At 50.4% G+C, this 13,055-nt stretch overlaps 1 pseudogene; it reads left to right on the top strand.

Moving 5' to 3' along the window:
• The first annotated feature begins 5,459 nt into the window (after window positions 1–5,459).
• Window positions 5,460–5,666, top strand: LOC122901383 (annotated as a pseudogene).
• The last annotated feature ends 7,389 nt before the right edge of the window (window positions 5,667–13,055 follow it).

Raw genomic sequence — 13,055 nt, 5'->3', positions numbered from 1 at the left:
GCCGTCTGGAATCCCCTGTAATACAAGAGGCTCTACCTGCACGCACGTCATGGGGCCATGATCAGCTACTTAAGCCTTGGCCAGAGCTAAGGCCTCAGAATGCTTCTTGAGCACTGACAGAGGAGGAACAAAGAATGACAGAGGAGGGTCTGGTGAAGTGGGTGCCAACTGAGAAGGTAGGGAACAAATCGAAAAGAACTTAGTTCCTGCCCAAGGACACAGGAATCCAAGGCCTGTGGCTGGAAGTCTACTCCAGAATTGGAGCCTGGTCAGGATGAGAAGTCTGGATGGAAAACTCCACATACCCAAGTCAGAGCTGACGGGAAGACCCAAGGTGGCTTCGTGGGAACGTCAATCTAGTGAAGTCCTCGTCCTAACCAAGGGGGCCGTGACCTGTCCTCCCCAGCCCCCGCCCCCCTGTAGCAAATTCACATGTCTGGGAGCAGTTAGGCAACTATACACTTGTTTTCCAAAAGCTTATTGGCATATAAAAGGGCTGAAGCAAGTTCTTCCAGGAGAGCAGAGGTGCATACAGATTGGTGAAGAACTGGGGAAGGGGATAATGGAGGAAGGGAAGGGTCTAGGATATGGATGGAGAGAAAAGGACACCTTATTCCAAAATCAGGGTCATGTCAGAGAGAAAGGACCAGGTCATACAGGGAGTCCACGATGGCCAAGCAAAGAGGGTGAAGGTCTCCATACCCAACCATTGCCTACAACTGTGAAAAGGGCCCAGGCTTTATAATCAAACAGACATGGGCTGGATGGAGTCCCAGTGCTGTCACTTCTTCACTATATGGAAAATCGAGGAACTCACTGTTCCTCTCTGGGACTTATTTTCTTCATTTTTAATATGGGCCTGCTCCCCCTGCCTCAAATTCAAGTGAGGCTAAATAATAACAGAACCAGTTTCTTGGGGATGTTAAATCAAATCTGTAAAGCTCAAGAAGTGGCAGCTACTATTATAAATATTATTATTCCCTTTTCAGGAATGTCAGAGGCAGTTAAGGTGGCTCTAAAATTGAGGGGGCCAGAAGAGGAGATGGAACAGGAGGAAATCAGAGATAGCTGAGGGCTGAAGACAGGTGATCCTACTTTGGCCCCTTCCCCAAAATCAGAAACAGACAGATGTCTCAGGACAGAGATCCCCAGCCAGGAGACAAGAGAACCCATGGGGTCAGAATACCCAGGCAGCAGCAAGCAAGGCAATGGCAAGGCAGCCCAAAGCGCCAGCAGGAGAGGCTGAACCAAGTTCTCAGTATGGCGGAGAAGCAGAGCCAGGACGGGGAACAGGAGGAGGAAGGAATGTCAGAACTACAGGAAGCCTATAGAGCGGGGCCCAGGGGCTCTGCCTGCGAGCACGGAAGGCTTTCAGGACTCCCAGGCACTGTCAGCTCACGGAGAGCCGGTGTCCAGATCCATTCTCGACAGCTGTCTGTCTCACAACTCAGGCCTGAAGGTGTCTGGGAAAGCAGAGAGACCATGATAAAGTGGACCTCCTTCTCAGCGCCTGCTTGACAGCAGTGGCCCTAGAGCTGTCTGGGGAGACCAGGGCCAGAGTGTGAGATGGGTCTTGGGCCAAGGAACGGCCAGAGAACACAGGCAGACAGAGGGTAGAAGGAAGTACAGGGTTCTGGGCAACTGAGAGGGGCTAAGAAAGCTGAGGAACAGAGTGAGGGAAAGCCAGAAGGTGGGAGGACAGACACAGGAACAGAAACGGAGACGCGCAAGGAGAGCACAGCGCTGAGGGACCAGAGGGCATCTCAGGCAGAGGAGCCCAGCAGCTGCCTGACAAAAGGAGAAACTGCTGAGCTTCAGAAGGCATCTGACTCCAGAAAGGCGGAGGGGGTCTAAGGGATGTGGGGGAAGGGGCGAAGTACGGCCTGGCCTGGCCCAGGCAATGACTTCATAGGCATCTCCCCCCACTCCTTCCTGAGCCGCCAGCCCTGGTGACCCCCTGCCCACATCTCAAGGGTCTAGGCCAAGCAGGCGCTGACAGGGGAGAGAAGGGGCCCTCCTGGGCTGGGCCCCCAAGCCTGGCATAGCGCCTGCTGGGGAGGAGGGGCCTAGAGGCCCAGCCCTTGTCAGCATCCCGGCCGGCACTTCGGAGGCAATTAGCAGCCCAGCTGAGCTAATCCCCCGCCTGGCGAGGCCAACACAAACAGGCCCAGGCCGGGTGCACACTCGCCTCCCTGTTTGCTGAGGGGCCCAGTGGTCCGCCAAGAATAACACCAATAACCCGGGGCCTTCTCTAGGTTAAGAGGAGGACCGGGGCTTGCTGAAGAGCTGACAGTGCCCGACAGAGCATACTCTGGCCAGGCGCCCTGGCTGCCCCAGAAAGGCAGCCACTGTTCCCAAGCCTTGGGCCAGCCAGGAAGAGGAAGCTGGACACAAGGAGCCATATACTCTGATTCAGCACCCATCCCCACCTCAACCCATGCCACCTGTGAGGGAGAAGGGCCAACTCAGGCCTGTGCTGCCTTGGCCAGCCTGGCAACAGAGCCTGCTGGACACAGGAGCCCAGAGGCAATTCAGACTTGCACCCTGCCCTCAAGGGGTTCACGGTCTAGTGAGAGACCGCACTGTGTATGACCTTGGAGCAGGGCCAGTCTCTAGTCCCATAAGCAACACCCCCAGACTTATTAAGAAGGCTACGGTAGAAGCCCCACAACTGAGAAGAGCAAGGGGGACCCCAGAGAAGATCAAAACTGAGCTCCAGAAACTGATAAATGGGGGACACAGCACCAAGGGAGACAGGAGGGATCCAGAACAAACTCTGGCACAGACTGGTCCTGGACCAGGAATTACTAGACATAATTAGTTCAACCCAGCAACCACACTGGGAGAGCCCAGGCCCAAGACAAGACCCTACCCCTACCCCCCACTTCCTGATTCCACCTCCCAGCCTTCAGCAGGACAGCATCACCTTTTTGAGCCAAACCTTCTATTCTCAGTTTGGTTCCTCACCTACCCAGGTTCTTCTGGACTTTGTAGCAACATCAAGAACTGCAGCCTCCTTGGAGCTTCCACTTGGGAAAAGTGACACAGCCTCCCAAGATGAGCCAGGCCCCTCGGGACACTGTGCCAACCATCAGAAAGAACCAGCACCATCGCTCACTGAGAATCTGCTGACTACAGGGTCACGTCCACACTAACCATCACCCACCAGCATTACCCCACAGCATGATTACAAGCAAGCAATGGAACATACGTATTTCCTATTGCATAAACCAGCTGAGAGGCTAGTGTGTGACTTAACCCCATTTCACGGATAAGGAGACTGAGACCCACAGAAAGAAGAGACTTGCATACAGCCAGGGCCCACGCCTTCAGGCTCCTAGTCAGGATGTAGTGTGTCACCAGGCCTCTTCTCTAATCCCACAACCATCTCCACCTTCCCTCACCCCACTGCTGGCCTAGACTGACCTTTGATAGTCCTGGGCCAAAGGGCCTCAGAGCCTTGAGCCCAGCACTCCCCACAAAGCAGCATTATGTCTCTGGCTGGGCTAAGGTCAAGTCTATCACTCTGCTGGAGACCTACACATTGTTCTGTAGGTTTCATGCCCCAGCTTTCCCTGGCGCAGAGAGTGAGGAAGGCTGGAGTCACGCTGCCAAGGCTGACAAAGCCAGAGCCGGCAATAGCAGCCCAGCCCTGGCTGGTGTGGCACAAGGTATAGGTCTGGTGCCCAGCCCCCCAGACAGGCTGTTGGGTTCCTAACCACACCCAGAAGGGGCTGAGAATCCACAGCCTGAACTCTCTCCGGGGTATTCCCATGCCTCCTCTAGAACACCTAACCTGGACCAAGGTATAGAAGATGGTATAGAGGGCTCCTTATCCCCTTCAGTTCAGACCAAAAGGGAGGCATTTTTCAAAAAGATCTTTTACTAAGAAACTGAAGAAAAGCAAACAGATCGTAAGCACACAGAAACCAATGGATTGGGGCGCCTGGGTAGCTCAGTGGGTTAAAGCCTCTGCCTTCGGCTCAGGTCATGATCCCAGGGTCCTGGGATCAAGCCCCACATCGGGCTCTCTGCTCGGCGGGGAGCCTGCTTCCTCCTGTCTCTGCCTGCTTCTGACTACTTGTGATCTCTGTCTGTCAAATGAATAAATAAAATCTTTAAAAAAAAAAAAAAAGGAAACCAGCAACCAGAAGATTCCAAGGCAGAACTTAAACAGCCCCTAACCAGACCCCTGTAGATGCCCCCTCTCTCCCTTCCCGCCACTTGCCGTCTCTCCCAGCCATCAGGGCCCCGGGTGTCACTCTAGCTCCACTGCTGACAGCCTGGGGAATGTGAAGCAAGTTAAAACCTCTGAATCTCATCAGTTAAAGAGAGGTGAGGACAGTGGCAGAGCCAAAGTGGACCCAGTTCTAATTCCAAAGCCTCTACTCTACACGGCCCCCACCGCGACCCTGTCATTCTGGAGAACCAACTGCAACACTGAATGGGGTGATACTAACGTTTGTCATCAGCCAGCACCTGGCTCTTTCTTGAAGACAGAGGGAAACTGTGTGCTAGGCTGTGAGGACAGCAGTTTCCTGGCCCCAGAAGGGTGCAGTGACACTCCAGTGTGCTGGGTCTCTCTTCTCCTGGGAGTCTTTCCATCCCTTCTCCTCCCTTCTTCCTCCCTTCTCCTGCAGCCTGGGCCGCCTCCTCACCACCATCCCGGACAGCGGCTGGAGCCACCTGGGAAGCTTCAGGGATGGCTGATGGTTATCGCGGCCAGGACAGGGCGAGCTGCTGCCCCTCTGATTCATCACAGAGCTGGAATAAATCCAGAGAAGCGACCAAGAGGATGCAGGGCTGCTGCTAAGAATTCAGACTGCTTCAGTCTGGGAAGAGGGAGGCTGAGAGAGAGGGTAGCTCAGTCACTCATCAGAGGGGGTTTCGGGGAGGGGACTTTAGACTCATTCCTCAGAGGAGCAGGCACAGTGTGGTGCCAGAAGCCTGAGCACCAAAGTTGCACTGATCTGGGAATGAGTCTCCTCAGGCCTCTTGTGAGCTGGGTGACCTCAGAGAAGTTAACCCCCAACAGTCCCCACTGCCCCTCCCCCCACGCCATTTCTAAGGCTACTGTGCAAAATGAAGTATAATATAGACAGTGCCCAGTCAACAGTCGCCTGGCCCATTACCCACTTCTGCCGTAGGACATGCATGCTCTCCTTCCCACCGGGCCAGGTAGCACAGCCATACGCGTGATGAGAGCAGCCCCCCCACCACACACACCCCACCCCCGTCTGCTCTCAGGCACCCACCTGCAACCACAGCAAGAGTCAGTGGGATAGGAGGGCCCCAGTATGGTGAGGAGAGAAGCAGGTTACTCCCCTCCAACTTGCTCTCAAGCATCAGAACCCCCCTGTCTAGCCTGCCCAGCAGAAGTATCAGTTCATTAGCAAGAAAGGGGTTCTCAACGTTTAACCTACACCTCTTGCCTTTAGAAACAAAACCCTCACGTTACTACCTCCAGCTGACGGCCTTTTGGCTAAGATCAAGTGTAGTATCTGTTCTTATCAGTTTAATAAAATAAATCTGGTATCTAACATAAGCCTTTCAAATTACATGTTATTTGTCTACCGGGGGGGGGGGTTCAGTGCTTAAAAGCCCTGGAGTCACGTAACCCCAGCTTTACCACGTCCTAGCTGTGTACCATGGGTAAGTCAGTCCACCTGCCTCCTTGGTTAGAAACTGAGCTACTGTGAAGATAAAGCACGAAAAGCACTTAGCTGCCTGTCACACTGCTGGTACCAGACTATTAAGCTAGCACTATTGCTGTGGACATCACAGAATGCTCCTGTGGCCACTCCCTCGCCCACGATTCCAAGCCTGGCCAAGCCAGATGTTTCAGGGTGGAACCCCCGACTTCCGCTGGGCAGAGGACACACTTTACAGAAAAACAGGCGGGCACCCCTTTTGCAGATCTGCGCTTCCCGTGAAGTACACGGCACACTGGGCCACACACACTACTGCTTACACTTTCATATCCTCCTTCTCAGACTGGGAGCTCCCGCAAGGTGGGATCCAGATCCTCTATTTTATATGGGCAAGGAGGGGGAGGGAAGCTGTTGTCGGCCATCACTAAGTAAGTTTTTGATGAACCAATACAGAAAATTATGCAATGCAGCCATCCGCTGAGCCCCAGACAGGCTCGAGGCGGACTACCTGAGGACGGACTGCGCTGGAGCAGGCGCACAGGTGAACACCACAGCTCTGCGGCTGTTAGTCTGCACTCCTTCTCCAGACCAAGAGAGTCAGGCAAACAGACGAAACCATCTTCATCTACCACTATGCCTGGATTGCAGGACCCCGCTCCCCTTTCAAGGCCCCAGAGAAGAGCCTCAGCCGGGGTCCAGAGTCCTGGTCCCTGTGCAAGGCCTCCCTGGAGGGCCAACCCACAAGGCCTCATTATAAATGGTGCCCTGGACAGCCATCTGACCCACTGTCTCCTGGTCCTCTCATCCCCGCGTTCCTGAAGCCTCAGCCAAAGACAACAGTGTGGACTCATTTCTTTGGGGCCCAGAGCAGAAGGCTCCCCAGCACCTGGGAGCAGCTGGAAGTTGGAACTCAAGGACTCATCGCCGCTGGTCTCCCCATCGCGTGCCAAGTGCATCTATAAACAACCCTTCTCAGTGGCTCCATGCAGCTGTTCCCAAGGGGACACAAGGGAGAGAAAGCAGCTAGAATCAGGGAAGCCCATGGCTTACAAGTCAGATCTGAGCCAGGCAGAGCTTGGTCTGGAGATGCTCCCTGGGTACAGCCAGGCCTGTGCTGCTGGCCCTGTGCCCAGAGTCTCAGATGGTTCCATCACTGCCCAGCATTGCCGCCCCGTGCCAGGCTGCTGGGACCCCCAGAGGCATGGGGCCCATGTCACACTGCTGTAGGTCCCACTGTTTTACAAGCTGGCGGAGAAAGAGCTTGCTGGGGCGGAGATGCCTGGATGCTGGGCTGTTATGCGTGATCCTGTTTGCTATAACACAGCCAGACATTCCTAGGACCTGGAATCGCGCCGAGGCCGTGGAGCTAGCTTTCCCGGCCATATATCTCCAGGCGGGGGACAGGCCTGAGACATCTGAGATAATAAAGACATGATTGTCTCAGCCCTGGGGCTTGTCTCCCCTTTGTCCCAGGGCCCAGCAGCCAACACGAAGTTTAAAGACATCATCCCCCTTCTCCTGGGAAAGTACAAATGCACCAGATTCTATCGCCCCTGGAGTGAGCTTCCCAAGAGCTAGGCCTGGGATTCCTGCTCTCAGCTCACCAGAGCAGAAAGCAACCAAGGGTCCATCCACTGGCAGCACCCAGGAGACTACAAGTAACTCAGACGCATGAGAGCCACTTGGGGACATGCTTCTCTGTGTACGCATCTCTGACATCCCCCCAGCCCTACAACACAGCAACTGTGCTGCTTTAGGGATGAAGACACTGAAGCTTAGAGAGGTGCATGGACTCATCCGAAGTCACAGCTGTTCGATGGCACAGATGGTCTGAAACCCGGATCTGTTCTACTCTAAAGCCTGCACCTTCCTTAGTAGCTCAAAAATTCCCCGTACACATGCTTTCACATGTTGCTGCTTCCCCAGAGTCCTACTTTTCAACTCCACAGGGAGCGGCTTACCCTTCAACATCTGAAGGGAAAACTTCAGAAGACTGAAGCAAAATGCAGGCTCCTTAATCTGGAAACCAAGCCGCCGCCGCTGCCAACCTGGTCCCCAGTGAATCACGCCCACCTGAGTATGACCATGGGAGAGCCAACAACCTGCCCAGCTGCCCGGAGCTTCACAGAAGGAAAATGGACGGCAGAGGTGCTAAGGAGGAAGCTTATCCATTTTGTGAATTTCTGCAATGTCAGTCCTAGCTCTCCTAATCACAGAAGCCACTTGGTAGAAAAGGGGCACCATCCACAATGAGGGAGGGGCTCAAGCAGAGAGGAGCACTGGCCTCCAAACCAAAGGCTCTGCTTCCATCTGTGAAGTCTTATAGAAGCTGAACTCTAGGCCAGTTTTCTCACTTGTAAAATAAACACCTGCTCTACTTGCCTCACAGGCTTCTTGGAAGAAGAAAATGAGATGGCATTATGACCCGTGCGTATTTCTTCCCCTGCTGGATTCTTCGGCACTCCTGACTGCCCCCCTCTTCTCCCTGCCTCTCTCCTGTGCAGACATCTGAACTCACTAAGTGCTTCACACCGTGCTGGATATACGGACAGCTTCATACGCAGGTTAAGAAAAGATGACTGAAACATATGAAGATTAGACGGTAGGAGACCAGAGCCAAATGCCTGCCACTGAATGGCTAAGGCCAGGCCGCAGTCTGTTTTAAGCTTCAGCCTGACCAAGTCCTCTGAGCTACAGAGCCTCAGGACCAGGGGTGTAGCTGCCCCCCACCCCGGCCCGCTTCACACTTCCATCTGCCCACAGGAAAGGACATGGGCCACATGATCTTTGAAGGCTACCTTCCAGCCCAGAAGCCCATCAATCTGCCTCTCTCTACTTTTTCCATCCTCTACTTAGGGGCCCTTGCAAACTGGGGAGCCTCAATTCTATTGGATATAAAAGTTCCCTCCCTGGGGGCAAAAGCGGGAGGAGGGGGGAAGAAACCAGTCAGTAGGAAATCTTTCTGAATAACCCAGGAAAAAGCTGAAGATTCCCCTTGCTCACCCTTCCTGGCCATCTAGGCTCAAAACTGTGAGAAAACGTGGAGGTCATCTGGCCTAATGGCCCAGTCCCAATGTACGCCTTTAAGAGGACTTCTCTGCTTGCATACATTCCAACCAACCTAAATCTTCTCCACAGCTCTAAAGTAAACCAATTCCCTCCAACACCCAACCCACACATGGACATTTCACTCTTCCTTGGCAACCTAAACTTGATTCTGCTGCTTTGAGGGACAGAATGTGTCTGTCCATAACAAAAGATATCTACAAGCTCCCCAAACACAGAGTCTACACCAAAGCTTGGCTCGTGATCCAATTTTTTTAAACGGGGAGAATAAAGACTGATGCTTGGTAAACTGGAAATCAAGATCACTGGCTCTGGAAGGTAGTAATGGTTCTAAGAATTACAGTACAGGTTAAGGGTATGAGTGACAAATGACTGTGGGCAGTGGGCTCTTTTCCCAGCAATTTGAAAGTTTGTACTCTTTTCCCAGGGGCAATGAGAAAGACAGAGATTCAAGAAACCTTTCTAAGTCCCAGGCGCTCAACCAATCAGACATTTCTTGCTATTTTTCTGCCATCTAGTGGCTCCTCTGGAGCATTACAAGTCTACCTCTGGCCATTTTCCTCTGTCCATCCCTCCATTATCTTCCTAAATAACAGTACCACTTAGCCAATCAAGCATTATGCTGGGTGCTTCACTTGCATTACTGCTACTCTTCCGAAGACTGCATGATGGGCATTAATTCCATTTTTCAAATAGGAAATCCAAGGCTCACAGAAGTAAAGTCACGTGTCCAGGGCTGCACTGAAGGTCAGTAGAAAATGTGCTACCTAAGTCCATCCCCATGCCCTTGCACTGTTACTGCTTGTCCCGGAGGAATGAAGGCCCCAAAACTAAAGATAATCTCAGCTTCTCCACAAATCGCTATGTGCTTCAAGCTCCTCACAGTTGGCTACCCTTAAGCAGATGACAGCACAGCCTCCTCCAGCCCCAGGATACACTGGGGGCACAGCAGTGAGAACTTCTTCATGTGAACACTGGAAGGCCCCGCAAAGTTTCTCCATCTGAATACTGGAAGGCCAATCAATTTCCCCATCTGAATACTGGAAGGCCACACAAAAAACATACACACAATTGTTCACAGAAGCACTATGCGTAATAGCCCAAAGGCAGAAACAACTCAAGAATCAAACAACTGATAAATGAATTAGACAAAACAGACTGTATATCCATACAATGGAACAACAGCCATAAAAAGGAATGAAGTTCTGATATATGCTAAAATATAAAGAAACATTATGTTAAATGAAAGAAGTCAATCACAAAAGACCACCCATTGTGTCATTCCATTTATATGAAATTTTCCAATTTCTACAAATTTTCAAATTTTCTACAGCAAGAGAAAATAGGCCAGTAGTTGCTTAAGGATGGAGAGACTGGGGGCAGGGGAGGAGGGTTTAGGAGGTGAAAGCTAAAGGGTATAGGGAGGGTTTCTTTCTGAGGTAAAGAAGGTAAAGATGCTACAAAATATATTGTGGTCATAGCTGCGCAAGTCAGTGAATATATTTTAAAAAAAAACACCAATGAATTATTATACATCTTAAGTAAGTGAATTGTACGGTATGTGGATTATATCTAAATAAAACTGTTGCACACCACACCACCCCCAAAACAGTGAGAGGGTTGGACTAAATAACCTCCAAAGGTCCTTCCAGGTTGGCCCTTCAATGGACGGAGCCATCTATCGTTGGCAGTCCCAGCACTGGTAACTTGGCCTGAACCACTCAAACTCCTATTAAGACTAGTCCCATCAAAGGCCACCTGAGAAAATTTGCTCCACGCCCTCCCCTCAAGCCCCTGGGCAGCCTCTGTCTCCAAGAGGTGGCAACTCTGTCTTCCAACCTTAAGATAGCCAAACGGCAGGCATCTACACACCCAATGACTCTAGGAAAGCAAAACAGAACAGATGCAGCCTGCCTCTAGTTCTGGTCTTTTCTCCTTTTACAGAGGTCTTCCTAAATTTAGTGTGACTCCTGCCTAAGCTCAACCTTTCTAAGAATATTCATTCGCACTTGGGGGGCCGGGGGGGCTGGGCAGCACTATGGCGGGAAGCCCATTGGCTCTGGAATCAGATGGATCTGGAGCTGAATAATGGGTTCCTCTTTTTTTTTTTTTTTAAGATTTTATTTATCCATTTGACAGACTGAGGTCACAAGTAGGCAGAGAGAGAGGGAAGCAGGCTCCCCGCTGAGCAGAGCCTGATGCAGGGCTCGATCCCAGGATGCTGAGACCATGACCAAGCCAAAAGCAGAGGCTTAACCCACTGAGCCACCCAGGCACCCCAGTTTCATCATTTTGAAGCTCTGGCTAGAGCAAGTTCCTGAGCCTAAATTTCCTGAAAAATGGTTATAAATAAGCTCTCACTACTGTTATGGAAACAGCATGTGTTATCATTTGGGGATCATATCACAAGTCAGACCACTATTCAAGACATCAGAAATACACGCTCGTCCTGTGAGCCCTGGCTTAGTAACCTAATATTCTTTGAGACAACCTACCGGAAAGCACCCCCTAAATGATTATTCCCCTCACTTTACAGTCTTCCAAGCACTTGAGTAGAGAGTATGATGGCCCTATAAGCTGTGGGGCAAAACTCCATCATGTCTGCAGATTTCCCGTTTTACTGTAACGTATTAAAAACTAAGTTTGGGGGGCGCCTGGGTGGCTCAGTGGGTTAAAGCCTCTGCCTTCGGCTCGGGTCATGATCCCAGCATCCTGGGATCGAGCCCCGCATCGGGCTCTCTGCTCTGTGGGGAGCCTGCTTCCTCCTCTCTCTCTGCCTGCCTCTCTGCCTACTTGTGATCTCTGTCTGTCAAATAAATAAAATCTTAAAAAAAAAAAAAAAAAACCAAGTTTGGTACTCCTCACTAACAAGAACTACTCATCCAGTCATTTAAAAAATGGGTATCCTCTGGGGCACCTGGATGGCTCAGTTGGTTAAGCGTCCGACTCCTGATTTCAGCTCAGGTCATGATCTCGGGGTTGTGAGATCAAGCCCTGTGACCGGCTCTGAGCTGCGCATGGAGCCTGCTTAAGATTCTCTCTCTCCCTCTTATCCCCACACGACCACTCTCACTCTCTTTCTCCCTCTCAAAGAAAAAAAAATAGAAGTGAGTATCCTCTTTTGTTAAATAGGAACAAGGTCCTACATTGTATATACTGTTCCAGGTCGGTTCTGCCACTAAATGTGCTATATGTGACTTTGAGTAAGTACCCTCTATAACCTTAGATCTCTTCTAGGTATAAAAGATCCACCCTAAAAACATGTGATCGCTAATACCGATCTGTTTAACAATCAATCAAACAAGCAATTCATCTAAGTAAGGTAGGAAAGAGGTCTGTAACCAGAAAAATGCTATCAGGGTCAGACTAGCCACTCACTAAATTTTTATCCATATATATTGGTACCTTGCTAACAGACCCACTCTCTGACTGTGCGCTCTAACTTTTCTCTTTCTACAAGACTCAAAATGGACTTGTCATCGTTCTTTTAATAAACTCCTGAGAGGCACCTGGGTGGCTTAGTTGGTTCAGCATCTGCCGTCGGCTCAGGTCATGATCCCAGGTCCTGGAATCAAGTCCCGCAAGCTAGCTTTTCCCTCTACCTGCCCCCCACATCGCTTACGATCTCACCCTCTCTCTCAAATAAATAAAATCAATAATAATAAATAAATAAACTCCTGAGGAGGTAAGTATTACTGTTATCCTCACAAGGAAAATATCAAAGTTAAATAACTCAGCCAAGATCACACAGCACATAAACAGTGGAGCTAAGATTCAGACACAGGCGGTCTGGCTCTAGAGTCCCTGTTCCTAATTACTCCTCTATACTGCCTGCTGCAAAATAGACAAGATATAAACAAATGTTCCCTGAAATGAGCAAACACCAATGAGCAAATCACACTCGGTGACTTATCATTTTTTAACACAATAACATAAAACTGATGCTTTTCTATGCGAACTCCCTAACAGACCAATCTTTGCCCTTTGTCTGACTGTATGTTCACTGGGGGGTTGAAGATATGTTACCCACTAATCCTTATAACAACTCTGCAAAAGGTTAGCAGGTATTATCAGCTCAAGTTAAAGACGTGTCAATCAAGACTGAAAAGTTAAAGCAGTTTGTTCAAACACAGGTAGTTAGTGACAGAATCTAATTCAAATTTATAATCCCTCTACTCCAAAGCATATGTTTTTCTTACTATTCAATATTCCTAGATACCTTAATATGAAACTAGCACTAGAATGACTCTCTAAAACATAAACAAGAGCAAAATGTTCTATCTGCTTTATACAGAAAGTGGAAAATGCCAGGGTACTAAAAGAGAGGTACCTGTAAAA

This window comes from Neovison vison, chromosome 2 (genome assembly GCF_020171115.1).
Source record: "Neovison vison isolate M4711 chromosome 2, ASM_NN_V1, whole genome shotgun sequence".
Taxonomy (NCBI): domain Eukaryota; kingdom Metazoa; phylum Chordata; class Mammalia; order Carnivora; family Mustelidae; genus Neogale; species Neogale vison.
The sequence above is the reverse complement of the archived record's forward strand: the minus strand, read 5'-3'. Positions and strand labels throughout refer to the sequence as shown.